This window comes from Arachis ipaensis, chromosome B1 (genome assembly GCF_059453495.1).
Source record: "Arachis ipaensis isolate K30076 ecotype BB chromosome B1, ASM5945349v1, whole genome shotgun sequence".
In the NCBI taxonomy this organism is placed as follows: domain Eukaryota; kingdom Viridiplantae; phylum Streptophyta; class Magnoliopsida; order Fabales; family Fabaceae; genus Arachis; species Arachis ipaensis.
The window spans coordinates 71,077,122-71,101,304 of NC_142436.1; the positions used below are offsets into that span (position 1 = coordinate 71,077,122).

At 38.6% G+C, this 24,183-nt stretch overlaps 1 non-coding gene across 1 annotated transcript; it reads left to right on the forward strand.

Annotated features, from left to right (window-relative positions):
• The first annotated feature begins 540 nt into the window (after window positions 1–540).
• Window positions 541–648, forward strand: LOC148576972 (small nucleolar RNA R71). Its single transcript, XR_015903989.1, has one exon. It is a non-coding gene; the product is annotated as a small nucleolar RNA R71 (small nucleolar RNA).
• The last annotated feature ends 23,535 nt before the right edge of the window (window positions 649–24,183 follow it).

Here is a 24,183-nt window from a genome sequence, read left to right on the forward strand (position 1 = left end):
CTGTTGCTGAGTGGATGATGGAAAAGGTTTATTATTGTTAAACCTGTTTCTTCCACCATTATTAAAGCCTTGTTGAGGCTTTTGTTGATCCTTCCATGAGAGATTTGGATGATTTCTCCATGATGGATTATAGGAGTTTCCATAAGGTTCACCTAAGTAATTCATCTCTGCTATTGCAGGGTTTTCAGGATCATAAGCTTCTTCTTCAGAAGATGCCTCTTGAGTACTGTTGGATGCAGCTTGCATTCCATTCAGACTCTGAGAAATCATATTGACTTGCTGAGTCAATATTTTGTTCTGAGCCAATATGGCATTCAGAGTATCAATTTCAAGAACTCCCTTCTTCATAGGCGTCCCATTACTCACAGGATTCCTCTCAGAAGTGTACATGAAGTGGTTATTAGCAACCATGTCAATGAGTTCTTGAGCTTCTGCAGGCGTTTTCTTTAGGTGAATGGATCCACCTGCAGAAGTATCCAATGACATCTTTGATAGCTCAGATAAACCATCATAGAATATATCCAGGATGGTCCATTCTGAAAGCATGTCAGAAGGACACTTTTTGGTCACCTGCTTGTATCTTTCCCAAGCTTCATAGAGGGATTCACCTTCTTTCTGTCTGAAGGTTTGAACATCCACTCTAAGCTTGCTCAGCTTTTGAGGAGGAAAGAACTTGGCTAAGAAAGCCGTGACCAGCTTATCCCAAGAGTTCAGGCTGTCTTTGGGTTGAGAGTCCAACCACACTCTAGCTCTGTCTCTTACAGCAAAAGGGAAAAGCATGAGCCTGTAGACTTCAGGATCTACTCCATTAGTCTTAACAGTATCACAGATCTGCAAGAATTCAGTTAAGAACTGAAAAGGATCTTCAGATGGAAGTCCATGAAACTTGCAGTTCTGCTGCATCAGAGAAACTAGCTGAGGTTTCAGCTCAAAATTGTTTGCTCCAATAGCAGGAATGGAGATGCTTCTTCCATGTAAATTGGAATTAGGTGCAGTGAAGTCACCAAGCATCCTCCTTGCATTATTATTATTTTCGGCTGCCATCTCCTCTTCCTGTTCAAAAATTTCTGTAAGGTTATCTCTGGATTGTTGTAATTTAGCTTCTCTTAGTTTCGTTTTCAGAGTCCTTTCAGGTTCTGGATCTGCTTCAACAAGAATATTCTTGTCTTTGCTCCTGCTCATATGAAAAAGAGGGACAGAAAAAATAATAATAATAGGGGTCCTTTTTACCACAGTATAAAGGTCCCTGTGTAAGTAGAAGAAGAGAAAATTCAAACACGGATGGAAGAGGGGGTTCGAATTTTTGGTGAGATGAAGTGTTAGTAGATGAATAAATAAATAGAAGGAGATGAGAGAGGGAAGTGAATTTTCGAAAATAATTTTTGAAAAAGAGTTAGTGATTTTCGAAAATAGTTTTTGAAAAAGGTTAGTAGTTTTCGAAAATTAGAATAAAAAATTAAAATAATTAGTTAATTAAAAAGAAATTTTGAAAAAGAGGGAAGATATTTTCGAAAATTAGAGAGAGAGTTAGTTAGGTAGTTTTGAAAAAGGTAAAAAACAAACAAAAAGTTAGTTAGTTAGTTGAAACAAATTTTGAAAATCAATTTTGAAAAGATAAGAAGATAAGAAGTTAGAAAAGATATTTTGAAATCAAATTTTGAGAAAGATGAGATAAGAATATATTTTTGAAAAGATATGATTGAAATTAGTTTTGAAAAATATTTGATTTTTAAAATCACAATTAATGACTTGATTCACAAGAAATCACAAGATATGATTCTAGAACTTAAAGTTTGAATCTTTCTTAACAAGTAAGTAGCAAACTTGAAATTTTTTGAATCAAAACATTAATTGATGATGTTATTTTCGAAAATTAGGAGATAAAGATAAGAAAAAGATTTTTGAAAAATATTTTTAAAATTTTCGAAAATAACTAAGAAAAATGAAAAAGATTTGATTTTTGAAAAAGATAAGATTTTTAAATTGAAAATTTGATTTGACTCATAAGAACAACTAGATTTTTAAAAATTTTTGAAAAAGTCAAATCTAATTTTCGAAATTTTAAGAGAGAAAAAGGGAAAGATATTTTTTTTTATTTTTGAATTTTTTTATGATGAGAGAGAAAAACACTAAAATGATGCAATGCATGAAATTTTTAGATCAAAACAATGAATGCATGCAAGAATGCTATGAATGTCAAGATGAACACCAAGAACACTATGAAGAACATGATGAACATCAAGAACAAATTTTTGAAAATTTTATATGCAAAGAAAACATGCAAGATACCAAACTTAGAATTCTTTAATGCTTAGACACTAAGAATTCAAGAATGCATATGAAAAACAAGAAAAGACACAAAACATGTAAATGCAAAGATCAAACAAGAAGACTTACCAAGAACAACTTGAAGATCATGAAGAACACTATGAATGCATGAAAATTTTCGAAAAATGCAAGATGAGTATGCAATTGACACCAAACTTATAACATGACTTAAGACTCAAACAAGAAACACAAAAATATTTTTGTTTTTTATGATTTTATGAATTTTTTTTTTGTATTTTCTTTTAATTTTTTTCGAAAATCATTTTGAAAGAGAAAAATAAGGATTCCAAAATTTTTAATATGAATTCCAGGAATCTTATGCTCTTTAGTCTAAAGCTCCAATCAAAGGGTCAGGCATGGCTGAATAGCCAGCCAAGCTTTAGTATATAACTCAGACATGACACGCCTGACATACCCTATCCAGAAGAATTGGACATGGCTTTACAGCCAGCTAGGCTTCAACATGCTTCATGAAACGCTAGAATTCATTCTTAAAAATTCTGAAGAAAAATATATTTTTGAAAACATTTTTATTTTAAAATTTTTTTTCAAAAACAAAGGAGAAAATTTTGAAAGATTTTTGAAAAATTTTTGAATATAAAATAAAAATAAAATTACCTAATCTCAGCAACAAGATGAACCATCAGTTGTCCAAACTCGAACAATCCCCGGCAACGGCGCCAAAAACTTGGTGCACGAAATTGTGATCTCTGGTAATGGCTCCAAAGGCTTGGTGCTCTAATCTCAATTGATAATTTGTCACAACTTCGATACAACTAACCAGCAAGTGCACTGGGTCGTCCAAGTAATAAACCTTACATGAGTAAGGGTCGATCCCACGGAGATTGTTGGTATGAAGCAAGCTATGGTCACCTTGTAAATCTCAGTCAGGCGGATATAAAATAATTATGGAGTTTTCGAAAAAGGATAATATAATAAGGATAGAAATACTTATGTAAATCATTGGTGAGAATTTCAGATAAGCGCATAGAGATGCTTTCGTTCCTCTAAACCTCTGCTTTCCTGCTGTCTTCATCCAATCAGTCTTACTCCTTTCTATGGCTGGCTTTTTGTAAGGATGTCACCGGTGCCAATGGCTACTTTCAATCCTCTCGGGAAAATGGTCCAAATGCTCTGTCACAGCACGGCTAATCATCTGGAGGCATCACCCTTGTCGATGGTTGCATCCTATTCCTCTCTGTGAAAATGGTCCGATGCGCTGTCACTGCATGGCTAATCATCTTTGAGGTTCTCGATCATACTGGAATAGAATTTACTATCCTTTTGCATCTGTCACTACGCCCAGCACTTGCGAGTTTGAAGTTCGTCACAGTCATTCAATCCCAGAGTCCTACTCGGAATACCACGGACAAGGTTTAGACTTTCCAGACTCTCATGAATGCCGCCATCAATCTAGCTTATACCACGAAGATTCTGATTAAGAGATCCAAGAGATATTCATTCAATCTAAGGTAGAACGGAAGTGGTTGTCAGGCATGCGTTCATAGGGAATGATGATGATTGTCACGTTCATCACATTCAGGTTGAAGTGCGAATGAATATCTTAAAAGCGGAATAAGTTGAATTGAATAGAAAACCAGTAGTACTTTGCAATAATCTTTGAGGAATAGCAGAGCTCCACACCTTAATCTATGGAGTGTAGAAACTCTACCGTTGAAAATACATAAGTGATGAAGGTTCAGGCATGGCCGAATGGCCAGCCCCCAAAACGTGATCACAGGATCAAAAATACAATCCAGGATCTAAAAAAGAGATGTCTAATACAATAGTAAAAAGTCCTATTTATAATAAACTAGCTACTAGGGTTTACAGAAGTAAGTAATTGATGCATAAATCCACTTTTGGGGCCCACTTGGTGTGTTCTTGTGCTGAGCTTGAATGTTACACGTGTAGAGGTCATTCTTGGAGTTGAACGCCAGCTTTTGTGCCAGTTTGGGCGTTGAACTCCACCTTGCAACTTGTTTCTGGCGCTGGACGCCAGAATTGGGCAGAGAGCTGGCGTTGAACTCCAGTTTGCGTTGTCTAAACTTCGGCAAAGTATGGACTATTATATATTTCTGGAAAGCTCTGGATGTCTACTTTCCAACGCAATTGGAAGCGTGCCATTTTGAGTTCTGTAGCTCCAGAAAATCCATTTTGAGTGTAGGGAGGTCAGAATCCAACAGCATCAGCAGTCCTTCTTCAACCTCTGAATCTGATTTTTGCTCAAGTCCCTCAATTTCAGTCAGAAAATATCTGAAATCACAGAAAAACACACAAACTCATAGTAAAGTCCAGAGATGTGAATTTAACATAAAAACTAATGAAAACATCCCTAAAAGTAGCCAGATTCTGCTAAAAATATACTAAAAACAATGCCAAAAAGCGTATAAATTATCCGCTCATCAACGTAGCACCCTTATTTTCTTGCACATGGTCCCCATTTTGAGCCTTGGTGGTTTCAATTGTGCCCATTTCCTTGTTCATACTAGCGCTCAGTGAAGCAACCAAACGGAGCACCCTTTCTTTGCTTCCTCTTGTTCCCCATTTCGAACCTTGGCTCCTTCATTGCTTGGTGTAGCGCGCCTTATTTTCCTTTGGATGGGCCATGATAAAGGTAACTTAGTTAACGGAGTGCTCCTTATTTTCTTTGGTTCCTTGTAGCGCTCCGTTGTGTAACTTAACGCAGCACCCTTGCGTCTTGGCTTTACTTTGGTGAACCTTCCTCTAGTGCTCACTTTTTGAGCGCTACGCTCATTATTCGAGCGCTATGGCCTTGGTTGGTTTGGTTGGCCTTTGCTGACCCTTGTGATGCGCAACACTTTTCTAGCATAGGCTGCACTTTCCTTGTTTCTTTTTTTCTTCACCTACAAGTAATCAAAACAACCAATCAAAGTATCACCAAATTTACAAGGTTTATAAATCATTCAAAAACCAACTAATTCTAGCTTAAACCTCATGATTTTGTGTCAAATAAAGGATGGTTGATTGATTCAACATAACCAAGCAAATCCACTCCAAATCAGTTACCTATAATGCAAGAAAGTGCATAAAACCTAATGAAACAAGTGAAAAATGATCGAAAAGCTAGCATAAGATGACTTGTCATCATGTGATCAACGCCGTATGGCCGCAGTTGCCAATCTCCTCTGCTTCATATCAAACGCCGTATGGCTGCGGTCATCCAATCTGAAGGGGGGTGAAGCTCTAGCAGTCTATTTCCTTAGTGATCCTACTCAAAATGCCACAGATAAGGTCGAATCTTTCAGATCAGAGAATGCTGCACCTTTGGGTTCTAGCCTCTATGACAGATACCCTAATCTCCCCATATCTCGGCTGAACTGGTGTCTCAAGAAGTCCCCAACGAAGTCATGGATTAGCCGTCTAAGAGATGTATAATTAAGCTGGCGGTTCGATGCTTTCCAGTCATGTATTCACACGAACCCAAGAAGACACAGGTGGTCGTTAGGCACGCGGTCTTAGTATGAGGAACGGAGCTGATTGTCACGGATCATCCCATTCATCATGTTGAAGAACGAATATACATCTTAGAATTGAATCAAACACAGATTGAAGAGAAAATGTAATACTTTTATTAATTCATAGAACTTAGCAGGGCTCCTCCCCTCAACCTAGAAGGTTTAGAAATTCATACTGATAGAAAATACAATGATAAATAAAATATGGTGTGCGTCCCCCTCATGAGAGGTGTAAAAGTTCTTTGAATACTAAACTAATGACTAAGGATTACAAAAGAAAGGGTATAACAGTCTTTTAGTGCTAAAATCTACTTCTGGGGCCCACTTGATGAGTGTTTGGGATGAGCTTTGATGAGATCCACGTGCTAGGAGGCCTCTAGGGCGTTGAACGTTGGCTAGGGGATCCTCTCTGGGCGTTTGGACGCTGGTCTCCTCCTTTGGGTGCTAGATGCCTGGAATGGGGCAGGATGCTGACGTTGGACGACCGTTTTGGGCCTTCTAATCTAAGGTAAAGTATGGACTATTATATATTTCTGGAAAACTCTGGAAGTCAGATTTCCATATCCGTTAAGGACGCTCCATTTGGACTTTTGTAGCTCCCGAAAAGCTCTTCCGAGTGCAAGGAGGTCAGATCCAGACAGTATCTACAGTGCTTTCTGTGTCTCTGAATCAGACTTTTTCTCCAGCTCCTTAATTTCAGCCAGAAAATACCTAAAATTGTACAAAAACACACAAAGTCAAAGTAGAATCCAAAAATGTGAATTTAACACTAAATCCTATGAAAACTTAATAAAAATTAAACAAAACATGCTAAAAACTATATGAAAATAATGCCAAAAAGCGTATAAAATATCAACTCATCAAGAGCCAAACCCTAACCTTCGTCATCTTCATTTGGCCATAACTTTTACTCTGGAACACCGTACCATTTGTGACCACGTGAAGCTTATCACCTCCACTTCAATTCTATCTAGTTAGTTTGATAAGTAATTTGAAATCTCAGCTCCGGTTTCTCATTTAAGTCTGAATTTGCATTTTAAGTTTGAGTATTGAAGATTTTTGGTGATTTTAATGTTATAAGAGTTCTCTAGCTTGTATTCTTAGTGGTTTCTATCACTAAATTCGGTGGGTAAATGTAAATATCCCTTTTTCTCTCTTGGTTCATCAATTTATATGAGCCCTAATTTTGACAATGTGCCAAATTGTATAATATGGTATTAGATTGAGTAGTTAAAAGCTTGATTTAGTGAATTTGTGGAAATTGGACTTGGACATTGGTGTGAGTCAATTTGGGGGCTTGGAAAGTTGGAAGAAAAAGCTTGAAGTTTGTGACATTAAGGTATGGGTTTATGTTTCGGGTAAATACCATGTAATGAGACATAAAGTCCTAGGCTAGTGGCCTTAGGATTATTGTTGAATTTTTGTGGTTGATTGTTTAGTTTAGTGGAAATTGTGATATGTTAGATAATTGCATGATTTAATTGGTTGTGATATTGTGAATTGGGTGGTGTTATTGATTATGATGATGATTTGATGAGAACATTAGGCCGGAGGCCACGATAGGGTGAGAAATTTTCTATTTGGTAAGTGGAGATAAGTAGTGTGAATTTTTATATGTTAATGAGATGATTGATTCTTGGTTGATGGTGAATTTGGATATATGAGTGTTGTGTGTGATTGTTGTAAAATGGATATAGTTGATGAATGTGTTAAATAAGTTGGAAATGGGTTGATTTAGGCTTGGAATGGTTAAAGATTGATAAATGAGTGTTTGGAATGGTTTGGACTTGAATTGAATTGAGAATTGTTGAAATTGAAGGATTATGTAAATTTGGTAAAAATAGATTTTTAGACAACTTCGACGGGATACAACTTAGCGCTCGGAATTTGGATTTAGATGCAATTTATCTAAAATTAAAGCTAATGAAAAGACCTTTAAAATGGTTTAATCATGAAGGAAAATGGATAATTACACAAAAGGTTATAGAGGTTTAAATTTAGAGGTTAAAAACTGAAATCTTCAAATGTTGCAAAAAAAAAATGGGGACATGCGTACGCACGACCCATGCCTACGCATGAAGGGTGTTACAGAAGTGAAATGGTTGTTTTATGCGCATACCATGCATACGCAGAACTTGCATTCCATAATTGAACGTTTTTCGTGCGCGTTCTGTACATACACAAAAAGGGAACTTCTGCGTACGCACGAGGCATGCGTACGCACGACTATCCTGTTTTTTAGAAATGATGATTTTTAACTATTTTAGCCTATCCAATAAGCTCTTTCACTTCCGTAACTCCTATAATGAGTATAGAGATGGTGGATGATGAGCGGATATTTTATACGCTTTTTGGGGTTAATTTCATATAGTTTTGAGTATGTTTTAGTTAGTTTTTAGTCTATTTTCATTAGTTTTTAGGAAAAATTCATATTTCTGGACTTTACTATGAGTTGTGTGTTTTTCTGTAATTTCAGGTATTTTTCTGGCAGAAATTGAAGGAGCTGAGCAAAAATCTGATTCAGGCTAAAAAAGGACTGCTGATGTTGTTGGATTCTAACCTCCCTGCACTCAAAGTGGATTTTCTGGAGCTACAGAACTCGAAATGGCATGCTTCCAATTGCGTTGGAAATTAGACATCCAGGGCTTTTCAGCAATATATAATAGTCTATACTTTGCACAATGATAGACGATGTAAACTGGCGTTCAACGCCAGTTCTCTGCCCAATTCTGGCGTCCAGCGCCAGAAAAGGATCAAAAGCTGGAGTTGAACGCCCAAACTGGCACAAAAACTGGCGTTCAACTCCACAAATGGCTTCTGCACATGGATTGCTTAATTCTCAGCCCCAGCACACACCAAGTGGGCCCCAGAAGTGGATCTCTGCATCATCCATCATAGTTTACTCATTTGTTGTAAACCTAGGCTACTAGTTTAGTATTTAAACAACTTTTAGAGACTTATTTTTTATCTCATGAAATTTTAGATCTAAACTTTGTACTCTTTAACGGCATGAGTCTCTAAACTCCATTGTTGGGGGGTGAGGAGCTCTGCTGTGTCTCGATGAATTAATGCAAGTAATTCTGTTTTCCATTCAAACACGCTTGTTCCTATCTAAGATGTTCATTCGCGCTTAACTGTGATGAAGGTGATGATCCGTGACATTCATCACCTTCCTCAAACCATGAACGTGTGCCTGACAACCACCTCCGTTCTATATCCGATTGAATGAGTGTCTCTTAGATTCCTTAATCAGAATCTCCGTGGTATAAGCTAGAACTGATGGCGGCATTCATGAGAATCCGGAAAGTCTAAACCTTGTCTGTGGTATTCCGAGTAGGATTCAATGATCGAATGACTGTGACAAGCTTCAAACTCGCGAGTGCTGGGCGTTAGTGACAGACGCAAAAAGGATGAAGAATCCTATTCCAGTATGATCGAGAACCGACAGATGATTAGCCGTGTGTGACAGAGCATGTGAGCATATTCTTCACTGAGAGGATGGGATATAGCCATTGACGACGGTGATCCCCTACATACAGCTTGCCATAGGAGGACTTGTGTGCATGAATTAGAAGACAGAGGAAAGCAGAGATTCAGAAGATAAAGCATCTCCAAAACTCCAACATATTCTCCATTACTGCATAACAAGTAACCTTTAATTTATGCTCTCTTGGTTATTCGCAATTCAACTGATAAACATAATTGACTTCCTGACTAAGGTTTACAAGATAACCATAGATTGCTTCAAACCAACAATCTCCGTGGGATTCGACCCTTACTCACGTAAGGTATTACTTGGACGACCCAGTGCACTTGTTGGTTAGTGGTACGAGTTGTGAAAAGTGTGATTCATAATTCGTGCACCAAGTTTTTGGCGCCGTTGCCGGGGATTGTTCAAGTTTGGACAACTAACGGTTTATTTTGTTGCTTAGATTAGGAAAAAATTCTCTTTTTGTTTAGAGTCTCTTTTTATTGTTGTGTTAGAATCTTAGAATCCTTATTTTCTTTTTAAAAAAAAAATCTTTTTCAAAAAAATAATTTTTCTATTAAATCCTGTGCCAAACTTTAAGTTTGGTGTTTTCTTGTTGATTTTTCTGTGTTTTTCGAAAATTTATTTTGGTTTTCTAAAAATTTTAAGTTTGGTGTTCCTTGCTGTTTTTTCCCCCCCAAAATTTTCGAAAATAAGAAACCTCAGATCTAAAAATTTTAAATCCTGTGTTGTCTTATTGTTTTTCTCTCTCCTTTAAAAATTCAGATTTTTATTTCAAAATTTAAAACCTTTTTCAAAAATCATCATATCTTTCTCAAAATCTCCTAACCACTTTCTCTCTCCTCACTTTTTCGAAAATCTTTTACTCATTTTTATTTATTTTATTTTGATTTATTTTATTTTTGAAATAAATTAATAAATAAATAAATAAAAATATTTTCTCTATTTTACATCATCTCCCCTTTCTCCACCATGGACCTAAGTGGAAATGAACAGTCCAGGAGGACTCTGGGGTCATATTCTAACCCCTCTACTGCTTCATATGGGAGTAGTATCTGCATACCCTCCATTGGAGTCAGTAGCTTTGAGTTGAATCCTCAGCTCATTATCATGGTGCAGCAAAGCTGCCAGTATTCCGGTCTGCCACAGGAAGAACCTACAGAGTTTCTGGCACAATTTTTACAAATTACTGACACAGTACATGATAAGGAAATAGATCAGGATGTCTACAGACTATTACTGTTTCCATTTGCTGTAAAAGATCAAGGTAAGAGGTGGTTAAATAACCAACCTAAGGCCAGCATAAAGACATGGAAACAGCTGACAGAAAAATTTCTGAATCAATATTTCCCTCCAAAAAGGATGACACAGCTAAGGCTGGACATCCAAGGCTTTAAGCAAGGAGATAATGAATCTCTTTATGATGCCTAGGAGAGATACAGAGAGATGCTACGAAAATGTCCCTCTGAAATGTTTTCAGAGTGGGTTCAGTTAGACATCTTCTACTATGGGCTTGCAGAAGGAGCTCAGATGTCTCTAGATTACTCAGCTGGTGGATCTATCTACATGAGAAAGACAATTGAAGAGGCTCAAGAGCTAATTGATACAGTTGCCAGGAATCAGCATCTGTACCTAAGCAGCAACCCTTCCATGAATGAAGAGGTTAAAACAGTAACTGCTGAACTCAGTCCTGTAAAACAAGCTGCTGAATTCAATCAGCAATTGGACTTTCTAACAAAGCAGCTAGCCGAATTTAAAGACAGGTTACAAGAGACAATGATGGCTAATATACATATGGACGAACAGTTTAAGCAAACAAAGCAGCAGCTGTCAAAGCAAATAGCAGAAGAATGCCAAGCAGTTCAACTAAGAAGTGGGAAAACATTAAATACCCCACCTCAAGGCAGCAAAAAGCTAAGAAATGAGCAAACTACCCAAAATTCACCTGAGGATAGTAAGAGCCCAGGGAAAAGTAATTCTGGAACTGAAACGCCAGAAAATTGGTAGAAGGCTGGCGCTGAACGCCCAGACCATGCTCAGAACTAGCGTTCAACGCCAGAAACAAGGCAGGACTGGCGTTCAACGCCAGAAATGGGCAAGGATCTGGCGTTGAACGCCCAAAATGGGCAAGATCTGGCGCTGAACGCCCAAAATGGGCACAGTTCTGGCGTTCAGACGCCAGGAGCAGACAAGGAGCTGGCATCCAGTTTCACTCCAGCTTCTAACTCTGGCACTCAATTGCCAGTGAGGGATCAGACACACACAAACGCTGATAACAACCCCTCTAAAAAGGCTTCTTCAACCACTTCTGTAGGCAATAAACCTACAGCAACTAAGGTTAAAGAATATAAAGCCAAGATACCTTATCCTCAAAAACTCTGGAAAGAGGAGCAGGATAAGCAATTTGCTCGCTTTGCAGATTATCTCAGGACTCTTGAAATAAAGATTCCATTTGCAGAAGTACTTGAGCAAATACCTTCTTATGCCAAGTTCATGAAAGAGATCTTGAGTCATAAAAAGGATTGGAGAGAAACAGAAAGAGTTCTCCTCACTGAAGAATGCAGTGCAGTCATTCTGAAGAGCTTTCCTGAAAAGCTTAAAGACCCTGGGAGTTTTCTGATACCATGCATATTAGAAGGTAATTGCACCAAGACAGCTTTATGCGATCTTGGGGCAAGCATCAATCTAATACCTGCATCCACTATCAGGAAGCTTGGCTTAACTGAAGAAGTTAAACCAACCCGGATATGTCTCCAACTTGCTGATGGTTCCACTAAATACCCATCAGGCGTGATTGAGGACATGATTATCAGAGTTGGGCCATTCGCCTTTCCCACTGACTTTGTTGTGCTGGAAATGGAGGAGCACAAGAGTGCTACTCTCATTCTAGGAAGACCCTTCCTAGCAACTGGACGATCCCTCATTGACGTCCAACAGGGGGAAATAACCCTGAGAGTCAATGATGATGAGTTCAAGTTGAACGCTGTCAAAGCCATGCAGCATCCAGACACATCAACAGACTGCATGAAAGTTGATCTTATTGACTCTTTGGTAGAAGAGATCAACATGGCTGAGAGTCTCGAATCAGAGTTGGAAGACATCTTTAAAGATGTTCAGCCTGATTTGGAGGATTCAGAGGACATGAAAGAGCCTCTGAACTTTCTTCTAAAAGAGGAAAAACCTCCTAAACCTGAGCTCAAGCCATTACCACCATCCTTGAAATATGCGTTTCTGGGAGAAGGTGACACTTTTCCAGTGATCATAAGCTCTGCTTTAAATTCACAGGAAGAGGAGGCACTTATTCAAGTGCTAAGGACACACAAGACAGCTCTTGGGTGGTCCATAGGTGACCTTAAGGGCATAAGCCCAGCTAGATGCATGCACAAAATCTTATTGGAGGATAATGCCAAACCAGTGGTGCAACCACAGAGGCGGCTAAATCCAGCCATGAAAGAAGTGGTGCAGAAAGAGGTCACCAAATTACTGGAGGCTGGGATTATTTATCCTATTTCTGATAGCCCCTGGGTGAGCCCTGTTCAAGTCGTCCCAAAAAAGGGAGGCATGACAGTGATTCATAATGAAAAAAATGAACTGGTTCCTACAAGAACAGTTACAGGGTGGCGCATGTGTATTGACTACAGAAGGCTCAATACAGCCACCAGAAAGGATCATTTTCCTTTACCATTCATAGACCAGATGCTAGAAAGACTAGCAGGTCATGATTATTACTGCTTTTTAGATGGCTACTCAGGCTATAACCAGATTGCAGTAGATCCCCAGGATCAAGAGAAAATAGCATTCACATGTCCATCCGGAGTGTTTGCTTATAGAAGGATGCCATTTGGGCTATGTAATGCGCCTGCAACCTTCCAGATATGCATGCTCTCTATTTTCTCTGATATGGTGGAAAAATTTCTGGAAGTCTTCATGGATGACTTCTTAGTATATGGAGACTCATTCAGCTCCTGCCTTGATCACCTGAAACTTGTTCTGAAAAGATGCCAAGAGACCAACCTAGTTTTAAACTGGGAAAAGTGTCACTTCATGGTGACTGAAGGAATTGTTCTTGGGCATAAAATCTCAAACAAGCGAATAGAGGTGGATCAAGCAAAAATAGAGGTAATTGAAAAATTACCACCACCTGCCAATGTTAAGGCAATCAAAAGCTTTCTGGGGCATGCAGGATTCTATAGGAGGTTTATAAAGGATTTTTCAAAAATCGCAAAACCTCTAAGCAATCTGCTAGTTGCTGACACGCCATTTGTGTTTGACACAGAGTGTCTGCAGGCGTTTGAAACGCTGAAAGCTAAGCTGGTCACAGCACCAGTCATTTCTGCACCAGACTGGACGTTACCATTTGAGCTAATGTGTGATGCCAGTGATCACGCCATTGGTGCAGTATTGGGACAGAGGCATGACAAGCTTCTGCACGTCATTTATTATGCTAGTCGCGTTCTAAATGATGCCCAGAAAAACTACACAACCACAGAAAAAGAATTACTTGCAGTGGTTTACGCCATTGACAAGTTCAGATCATACTTAGTAGGATCAAAAGTGATTGTGTATACTGACCATGCTGCTCTTAAATATCTACTCACAAAGCAGGATTCAAAATCCAGGCTCATCAGATGGGTATTGCTTCTGCAAAAGTTTGATATAGAAATAAGAGACAAAAAGGGACAGAGAACCAAGTGGCTGATCATCTATCACGGATAGAGCCAGTAGAAGGGACGCCCCTCCCCTCTCTTGAGATCTCTGAGACGTTTCCAGATGAGCATTTGTTTGCCATTTAGGAAACACCATGGTTTGCCGATATTGCAAACTATAAAGCTGCAAGGTTCATACCCAAGGAGTACAACAGGATACAGAAGAAAAAATTAATTACTAATGCAAAGTACTACTTGTGGGATGAACCTTATCTCTTTAAGAGATGTGCAGACGGAATTATCCGTAGGTGTGTGCCTAGAGAAGAAGCACAGAGGATCCTGTGGCATTGTCACGGATCTCAATATGGAGGCCATTTCGGAGGTGAGCGAACAGCCACCAAGGTCCTCCAATGTGGCTTCTATTGGCCCACACTCTATAAAGATTCCCAAGAGTTTGTACGTAACTGTGACAGCTGCCAAAGAGCTGGCAATCTGCCTCATGGTTACGCCATGCCTCAACAAGGAATCCTGGAAATTGAGTTGTTCGACGTATGGGGAATTGACTTCATGGGACCTTTCCCACCATCATACTCAAACACTTATATTCTGGTGGCAGTTGACTATGTATCAAAATGGGTTGAGGCTATTGCCACACCCAACAATGATACTAAAACAGTGCTAAAATTCCTCCAGAAACATATCTTTAGCAGATTTGGTGTCCCTAGAGTACTAATCAGTGATGGGGGCACTCACTTCTGCAATAAACAGCTTTACTCTGCCATGGTTCCGTATGGAATTCGCCACAAGGTGGCCACTCCATATCATCCACAAACCAATGGGCAAGCTGAAGTCTCTAATAGAGAATTAAAGAGAATCCTGGAACGGACAGTAAATACCCGTAGAAAGGATTGGGCACGGAGCTTGGATGATGCTCTGTGGGCTTACAGGACAGCATTCAAGACCCCTATAGGAACCTCTCCATACCAACTCGTGTATGGTAAGGCATGTCACCTGCCCGTGGAACTGGAACATAAGGCCTACTGGGCAACCAGATTCCTAAACTTTGATGCCAAATTAGCAGGAGAAAAACGATTACTCCAGCTAAATGAGCTAGAGGAATTCAGATTCACAGCTTTCGAAAACGCCAAGCTTTATAAAGAAAAATTAAAAAAGTGGCATGACAGAAAGCTGTCATCTAGAATCTTTGAACTAGGACAGAAGGTTCTGTTGTTTAACTCTAGACTCAGGCTATTCCCCGGGAAACTGAAATCCCGGTGGAGGGGACCATACGTGATTACAAGTGTATCACCATATGGTTATGTGGAGCTTCAAGATATTGATTCTGATAAGAAGTTCATTGTCAATGGACAGAGAATCAAGCATTATCTTGAAGGCAACATTGAGCAAGAATGCTCAAGGCTGAAGATAGATTAAAAGCTCAGCAAGGTCCAGCTAAAGACAATAAAGAAGCGCTTGCTGGGAGGCAACCCAGCCATGGGGCAACAATCCTCTAAGCATTTTGCCCTATTTTTTATTTTTATTTTTATTTTTTGTTTATATAAATTTCACTAACACTAAGGTGAGGAATCATTTACAGAAAACCTCGGCACACAAAACAGAGAAAAAGAGCTCACTGACAAGAAAACGCCAGTAAAAGTGTATTTTGGGCGTTCAATGCCCAAAATGGGCATCCACTGGGCGTTGAACGCCAGTAATGGTAGCAATCTGGGCGTTCAACGCCAGAAATGGGCATCCACTGGGCGTTGAACGCCAGTAATGGCAGCAGCTGGGCGTTGAACGCCCAGGAGAGCAGCATTTGGGCGCTGAACGCCCAAAACAGGCAGTGTTTCGGCGTTCAAACGCCGGGATAGCAAGGAGGAGCCAAATTCATTTTTCCACACGTATTTCCATTCTAATTTAAATTTTATGTTTCAATGCATGATTTTTACATGAACATGTTAAGAACCCTGATTTCTAAAATCCTTAATTTCTAAAAATCCCTCTTTCCAAATTCAATCCAACTCTTTTCAAATCTTTTCTGAAAACAAATCTATCTTTTTCACTCTAAATTCTTTTCAACTAATCCATATCTTTTTCAAATCTCCATATTATCTTTTTCAAAATTCAGATTTATCTTTTTCAAAAATCTATCATATCTCTTCAAAATTAAACTATATCTTCTATCTTATCTTTTTCAACTCAATCTTTTTATCTTATCTTTTCCAATTTTTCGAAAACCCACTCCCCATCCCCTTAAATTTGGGTTCGGCCTCCCTCCTCCTCCATCACCAATTGCACTAGCTCTCCTTCTATCCCTCTCCTTTCTTTTCTTTTGCTTGAGGACAAGCAAACCTCTAAGTTTGGTGTGTTTATCCGAGATCACTAAGATCATGGCTCCTAAAGGAAAACAACCCACTCCAAGAGGCAAGAAAGAGAGCATTCCAAAACCACTTTGGAATCAAGGGAAGTTCTTATCTAAAGAACATTCAGACCTTTATCTTAAAATAATGGGTCTGAGATCAGTGATCCCGGAAGTTAGATTCGATCTGAAAGAAGATGAATATCCGGAGATCCAGGAGCAAATTCGAATCAGAAACTGGGAAGTCCTAGCTAATCCTGAAACGAAAGTGGGAAGGAACATGGTTCAGGAGTTCTATGCTAATATGTGGCAAACTGACAAGCAGAAACTATCTGGAACTGCCTTCTATGACTATCAGACCGTGGTCAGAGGAAAGATTGTTCATACCCACCCTGACAGAATCAGGGAGATCTTAAAGCTACCTCAGCTAAAGGATGATCCAGATTCCTTCAACAGGAGGATGATGAGAGCAGACATTGGCCTGGATAAGATTCTAGAGGACATATGTATCCCTGGAGCCAGGTGGACCACCAACACAAAGGGTGTCCCAAATCAACTCAAGAGAGAGGATCTCAAACCAGTCGCCAGAGGATGGCTAGACTTCATTGGGCATTCTCTGTTGCCTACTAGCAACCGTTCTGAAGTCACAGTTAAAAGAGCAGTGATGATCTATTGCATCATGATGGGAAAGGAAGTAGAGGTTCATCAGCTGATTTCAGCTGAACTCTACAAAATTGCTAACAAAAATTCTAAAGAGGCCAGGTTGGCTTATCCAAGCGTGATTTCTCTACTCTGCAAGGACGCTGGAGTAAGGATGGGAATAACTGAGTATATCTCAGTTGAGAAGCCAATCACCAAAGCATCAATGGTAAAACAACAAGCACAGGATGATCCCATCAAGAAGAGAGCACAGGAATTCCTCCCAGAGATCCCTCAATCTGAATACTGGGAGTATCTTGAGACGTCTGTTACCAAGATACGGGAAGCTATGGAGCAAATAATAAAAGAACAGAAGGAACACAGTCAAATGCTGACCTATATGTTTAAAGAACAAGAGGAGCAAGGGCGTGACTTAAGGGAATTGAAGCGCCAAAAGTCTTCTCTTGTAGGACCAAGCACCCCAAGGATCAGAGGAACCCCTGTGCTCCTAGAATAAAGGTAGTTAATTTCCAATTTCTACCTTAACTCTGTGACAGTGTCCTTATAGAAGTTTACCTTAGGAGTCATATAATAGTAATTAGTATCTATTTTGATTTTATCTCCAATTAAGCTATAGTTTATTTTTTCTCATCATCAGCAAACATGAATAAAGTAGTAGATCTTTTGAATAAGAGGCAATAAAATTTCGAGTTTTAATAAGAGAAATTCTAATTAGTTAAATGTGGTGGCAATGCTTTCTGTCTTCTGAATGAATGCTTGAATAGTGCATATGTCTTTTGAATTTGTTGTTTAAGACTGTTAAATATGTTGGCTCTTGAAAGAATGATGAACATGAGACATGTTATTGATAATCTGAAAAATCATAAAAATGATTCTTGAAGCAAGAAAAAGCAGCAAAGAACAAAGCTTGCAGAAAAAAAAAGAGAGAAAAAGCAAGCAGAAAAAGCCAAAAGCTCTTAAAATCAAAAGGCAAGGGCAAATAAAAAGGATCCCAAGGCTTTGAGCATCAGTGGATAGGAGGGCCTAAAATACTAAAATCCTGGTCTAAGCGGCTAAACCAAGCTGTCCCTAACCATGTGCTTGTGGCGTGAAGGTGTCAAGTGAAAACTTGAGACTGAGCGGTTAAAGTCAAGGACCAAGGCAAAAAGAAGAGTGTGCTTAAGAACCCTGGACACCTCTAATTGGGGGCTTTAGCAAAGCTAAGCCACAATCTGAAAAGGTTCACCCAATTATGTGTCTGTGGCATTTATGTATCCGGTGGTAATACTGGAAAATAAAGTACTTAGGGCCACGGCTAAGACTCATAAAATAGCTGTGTTCAAGAATCATCACACTGAAATAGGAGAATCAATAACACTATCTGAATTCTAAGTTCCTATAGATGCCAATCACTCTGAGCTTCAATGGATAAAGTGAGATGCCAAAACTGTTCAGAAGCAAAAAGCTACTAGTCCCGCTCATCTAATTAGAATCTGAGCTTCAATCAAAAACTCTGAGATATTATTGCTTCTCAACCTATTAGTCTTCTATTTTATTTGTCTAGTTGCTTGAGGACAAGCAACAGTTTAAGTTTGGTGTTGTGATGAGCAGATATTTTATACGCTTTTTGGGGTTAATTTCATATAGTTTTGAGTATGTTTTAGTTAGTTTTTAGTCTATTTTCATTAGTTTTTAGGAAAAATTCATATTTCTGGACTTTACTATGAGTTGTGTGTTTTTCTGTAATTTCAGGTATTTTTCTGGCTGAAATTGAAGGAGCTGAGCAAAAATCTGATTCAGGCTGAAAAAGGACTGCTGATGCTGTTGGATTCTGACCTCCCTGCACTCAAAGTGGATTTTCTGGAGCTACAGAACTCGAAATGGCATGCTTCCAATTGCGTTGGAAAGTAGACATCCAGGGCTTTCCTGAAATATATAATAGTCCATACTTTGCACAAGGATAGACGACGTAAACTGGTGTTCAACGCCAGTTCTCTGCCCAATTCTGGCGTCCAGCGCCAGAAAAGGATCAAAAGCTGGAGTTGAACGCCCAAACTGGCACAAAAACTGGCGTTCAACTCCACAAATGGCCTCTGCACGTGGATTGCTTAATTCTCAGCCCCAGCACACACCAAGTGGGCCCCAGAAGTGGATCTCTGCATCATCCATCATAGTTTACTCATTTGTTGTAAACCTAGGCTACTAGTTTAGTATTTAAACAACTTTTAGAGACTTATTTTATATCTCATGACATTTTAGATCTAAACTTTGTACTCTTTGACGGCATGAGTCTCTAAACTCCATTGTTGGGGGTGAGGAGCTCTGCTGTGTCTCGATGAATTAATGCAAGTAATTCTGTTTTCCATTCAAACACGCTTGTTCCTATCTAAGATGTTCATTCGCGCTTAACTGTGATGAAGGTGATGATCCGTGACATTCATCACCTTCCTCAAACCATGAACGTGTGCCTGACAACCACCTCCGTTCTATATCCGATTGAATGAGTGTCTCTTAGATTCCTTAATCAGAATCTCCGTGGTATAAGCTAGAACTGATGGCGGCATTCATGAGAATCCGGAAAGTCTAAACCTTGTCTGTGGTATTCCGAGTAGGATTCAATGATCGAATGACTGTGACGAGCTTCAAACTCGCGAGTGCTGGGCGTTAGTGACAGACGCAAAAAGGATGAAGAATCCTATTCCAGTATGATTGAGAACCGACAGATGATTAGCCGTGCTGTGACAGAGCATGTGAGCATATTCTTCACTGAGAGGATGGGATGTAGCCATTGATGACGGTGATCCCCTACATACAGCTTACCATAGGAGGACGTGTGTGCGTGAATTAGAAGACAGAGGAAAGCAGAGATTCAGAAGATAAAGCATCTTCAAAACTCCAACATATTCTCCATTACTGCATAACAAGTAACCTTTAATTTATGCTCTCTTGGTTATTCGCAATTCAACTGATAAACATAATTGAATTCCTGACTAAGGTTTACAAGATAACCATAGATTGCTTCAAACCAACAATCTCCGTGGTATTCGACCCTTACTCACGTAAGGTATTACTTGGACGACCCAGTGCACTTGCTGGTTAGTGGTACGAGTTGTGAAAAGTGTGATTCATAATTTGTGCACCAGTGGATTAGAGGATAGAAAGCGTTGGAAGAAAATTATTGAGTCGGAATGAGTTAGAAGTGATTGGAGGGATAAGTTGACGTGATTGGATGATGGAAAGGAGTTTGATTGATATGATACCTCCCTGGATAAATGCAGTGGTTCACCCCACTTGCTTCGGATTGAGACTAAAAATCCCTAGGTAGATACAATGGTTCACCCCACTTGCTCCGGATTGAGATTGGAAATTCTTGGGTAGATGTAATGGTTCCCTCACTTGCTTTGCGTTGAGATTGGAACTCCCTGGGTAGATGTCGTGGTTCATCCCACTTGCTCTGGATTGAGATTTGAGACTTTGTTGACCCTCCATCACAAGATGTGACCGAACACTTAGACCTTTCTGTATAATTCCCCCAAGAGAAGTGAATACCTCTTTGGGATGCGTGCACCGATGGACTGTCCAGGGTCCGCTACGAGACATGTCGGGTTTTTGCTTTATAACTGACAGATGAACTCATCGGCTATAGAGCAGACATGCATCACTTGCATTTGTGTGTATTGATTGGATGTGCAAATCTTGTATTTGGCTTGTCTTATTGAATAATTGTATCTTTATGCTATTTGATCTAATTGCTTTATCTGTTCTCTCTATTTGTATATTCCTTATATTGCTTTGTATGTGTTTGAACAACTGAGAGATCTCTGATGCTGGCAGTGGTGACACTCAGGATTGTTCCTGATGTGGTGATTGGAGGTTTATTGGAAAGACTTAAAATAAATGGATAGTTTAGAATCCATTAAGTAAGTTGCCATTTTCTGGTTTTGTGACAACCCTAGACTTGGATCAATAAGATGTGGAAGATTAAGATTGCTTAGAGAGTTTCTGTTACCATATATTGTATCAGTTCGGCACTTTTACCCTACTGGAAACCCGGTGTTTTGGATTCTCACCCATATATTATTTCCGTTTTTCAAATGCAGGTCCCAGCACTCCTCAGTGAGCGAGAGTCTTATCTAGAAGATGGCGAAGAAGAATATTGTTTCTATTTTGGTTTTAGAATCTCTCATTCTTTTGTAAAAACTTACGTAAATTTTGGTTTAGGCTTGAATTGAATTATGAATTATTGAAATTGAAGAATTATATAAATTTGGTAAAAACATATTTTTAGCCAATTTTGACGGACTATAACTTGACACTCAGAGTTCAAATTTTTGTGAAATTTATCTTAAATTAAAACTAGTGAAAAGACCTCTAAAATGGTTTAAGAATAAAAGAAATTGGATAATTTCACAAAAAATTATAGAGGTTTGAATTTGGAGGTTAAAAACTAAACTCTGCAAATATTGCAGAAAAATAGGACCATACGTACGCACAACCTATGCATACGCATGAGGGGTGTTACAGAAGTGAAATGGTTTCGTATGCCTACTATGCGTACGCATAAAAGCCAAGTCATTTGTACGCATGACCTATGCATACGTACAAATTGCATTCCAGAATTGAACATTTTTCGTGCGCGTTTTATGCGTATGCGCAAAAAGGGAACTCGTGCATACGCACGACTGTCGTATTTTCCAAAAATGATGATTTTTAACTGTTTTAGCCTATCCAACAAGCTCTTTCACTTCTGTAACCCCTATAATTAGTATAGAGATGGTGGATTAGAGGGTAGAAAGCATTGGGAAGGAAATTATTAAGTCGGAATGAGTTGGAAGTGATTGGAGGGATGAGTTGATGTGATTGGATGATGGAAAAGAGTTTAATTGATATGATACTTCCTTGGGTAGATGCAGTGGTTCACTCTACTTGCTTCGGGTTGAGATTAGAACTCCCTGGATAGATACAGTGGTTCACTCCACTTGCTCCAAGTTGAGATTGGAACTCCTTGGATAGATGCAGTGGTTCACCCACTTGCTTCGGGTCGAGATTGGAACTCCCGTGGTAGATGCAGTGGTTCGTCCCACTTGCTCTGAGTTTAGATTTGAGACTTTGTTGACCCTCCGTCACATGATGTGGCCACACATTTAGACCCTTTCGAATAATTTCCCTAAGAGAAGTGAATACCTCTTTGGGATGCGCGCAACGATGGACTGTCCAGGGTTTGCTACTGGACATGTCAGGTTTTGTCTTTATAACCGACATATGAGCTCATTGGCCATAGAGTAGACATGTATCATTTGCATTTATGTGTATTGATTGAGTGTGCAAATCTTGTATTTGACTTGCCTTGTTGAATAATTGTATGTCGTATATGCTATTTGATCTAATTGCTTTATTTATTCTCTCTATTTGTGTATTCTCTATATTTCTTTGTATGTGTTTGAACAACTAAGAGATCCCTTATGCTCACGGTGGTGATACTGAGGGTTGTTCCTAATGTGGTGATTGGAGGTTTGCAGAAAAGACTGAGAATAAATGGCTACATTAGAATTCTCTTAGGTAAGTTGCCATTTTCTGGTTTAATAAGAACCCTAGACTTAGATCAATGAGATGTGGAAGATTAAGATTGCTTAGAGAGTTCCTGTTACCTTATATTGTATCGATTCGGCACTTTTACCCTACTGGGAATCCGGTGTTTTGGGTTCTCACTCGTATATTATTTCTATTTTCAGATGTAGGTCCCAACACTCCTCAGTGAGCAAGAGTTTTATCTGGAAGATGGCGAATAAGACTTTTATTTTTCTTTTGGTTTTAGAATCTCTCCTTCTTTTGGAAAAACTTATATGATGTATTTATTTTAAAGACTTGCCTATAGATGCTTATGATGTATTCTTGGAGAAATAGGTTACGTATATCAACTATTTTACTATTTTAACTCTAGCTGGCTTAATCTTCGTGGGTGGAGACTAGTAGATATTTATATATACTTATATATGTATCTTTACTCTTATTCTTCCTTTAAGCTTTTTTATCTACTTTTCTAACGTGCTTATGTATGGTATCGAGTGTGAACGATTAGCGAATTGTCTTTTTATCTGGGGTTCAAATCCTCTTACAGGTTTCTAGCTCGATATATTCTTCTATACCTTAGTATTTATATCTCAGCTTTGTGTTGTAACACCAAACCCTCAATTATTTATGACTTAAGCATAAGGTTTTGAAGAGTAGGGTGTTACAATCTGGCCACTGATTTTATGCCTCCATGTTTTTTATCTTCTTATTTTTAAATTTTTTATCCTCCTCTTTCTTCTCAGACTTTCCAAGATCTTTTAAGACAATAAACATAGTACCATTAAACGTCACTGCAGACTTGGGTACCATCTTTTAAGATTGCAAATTTAGAAGCCATGGCAATATGATCACTACTTCATTTTTATGTATAGAATGAAAAGTAGAAACAATATTAGAAGTCAAGGTATACATTCCAAGCCACAATATGCAAGATAAGGGTAATCAATTAAGTATATTATTTTCAATAAGGGGTGTCCATCTCAACTATAAGCATTTTTTGTCATATATAAATATAATGTATTGAAACAGGGCCTGGATAAATAGGTATTAGTGTACCACCCTCCCAGATAGATTAAAACTACTGTTACTGAAAGGGCATGGCTAATCATAAACTGATCATAATTCATATTCAATCTTAATTCAAGAAGACTTGTAATAAAGGCCATAAATAAACCTATCAACCTGCAAATTTTCACAAAAAACCAGAGTTTGTACCTTTGTTGAAAATTTAGGAGTCCATTACATGGTATGTCTAGGTATTGGAGCAAGAACTCTAGTTGTTTTCAAACCTTCGGATAGCCTACACAACAGATTAGGAGAAATGTATATTTATATCAGCAACATTTATCTAAGAGTAATGCATGCAAAAAATACAAAATCAATTTTGTTGACAGCTACTTCATATTGAAATTTACAAGTCAGAACTCAGCAATGAAAGTTTTAAAGTGCAGCATCAACTTATTAGAGAAAGAGAAACTTGACGAAGTACATAATTCAAACACAAAATAGAACTAAAGGGTAATTTCATATCCCAATAAAACTAATTTACACTTTTGTATCCAAATTAAATTTAAAAATTAAATTAAAATAAAAATGAAGAGTAAGATACATAGATAGCGTAACCTTGCAGAATAGCATTAGGGGATTAGGCATAGGAGAGTGAAAGAGAAT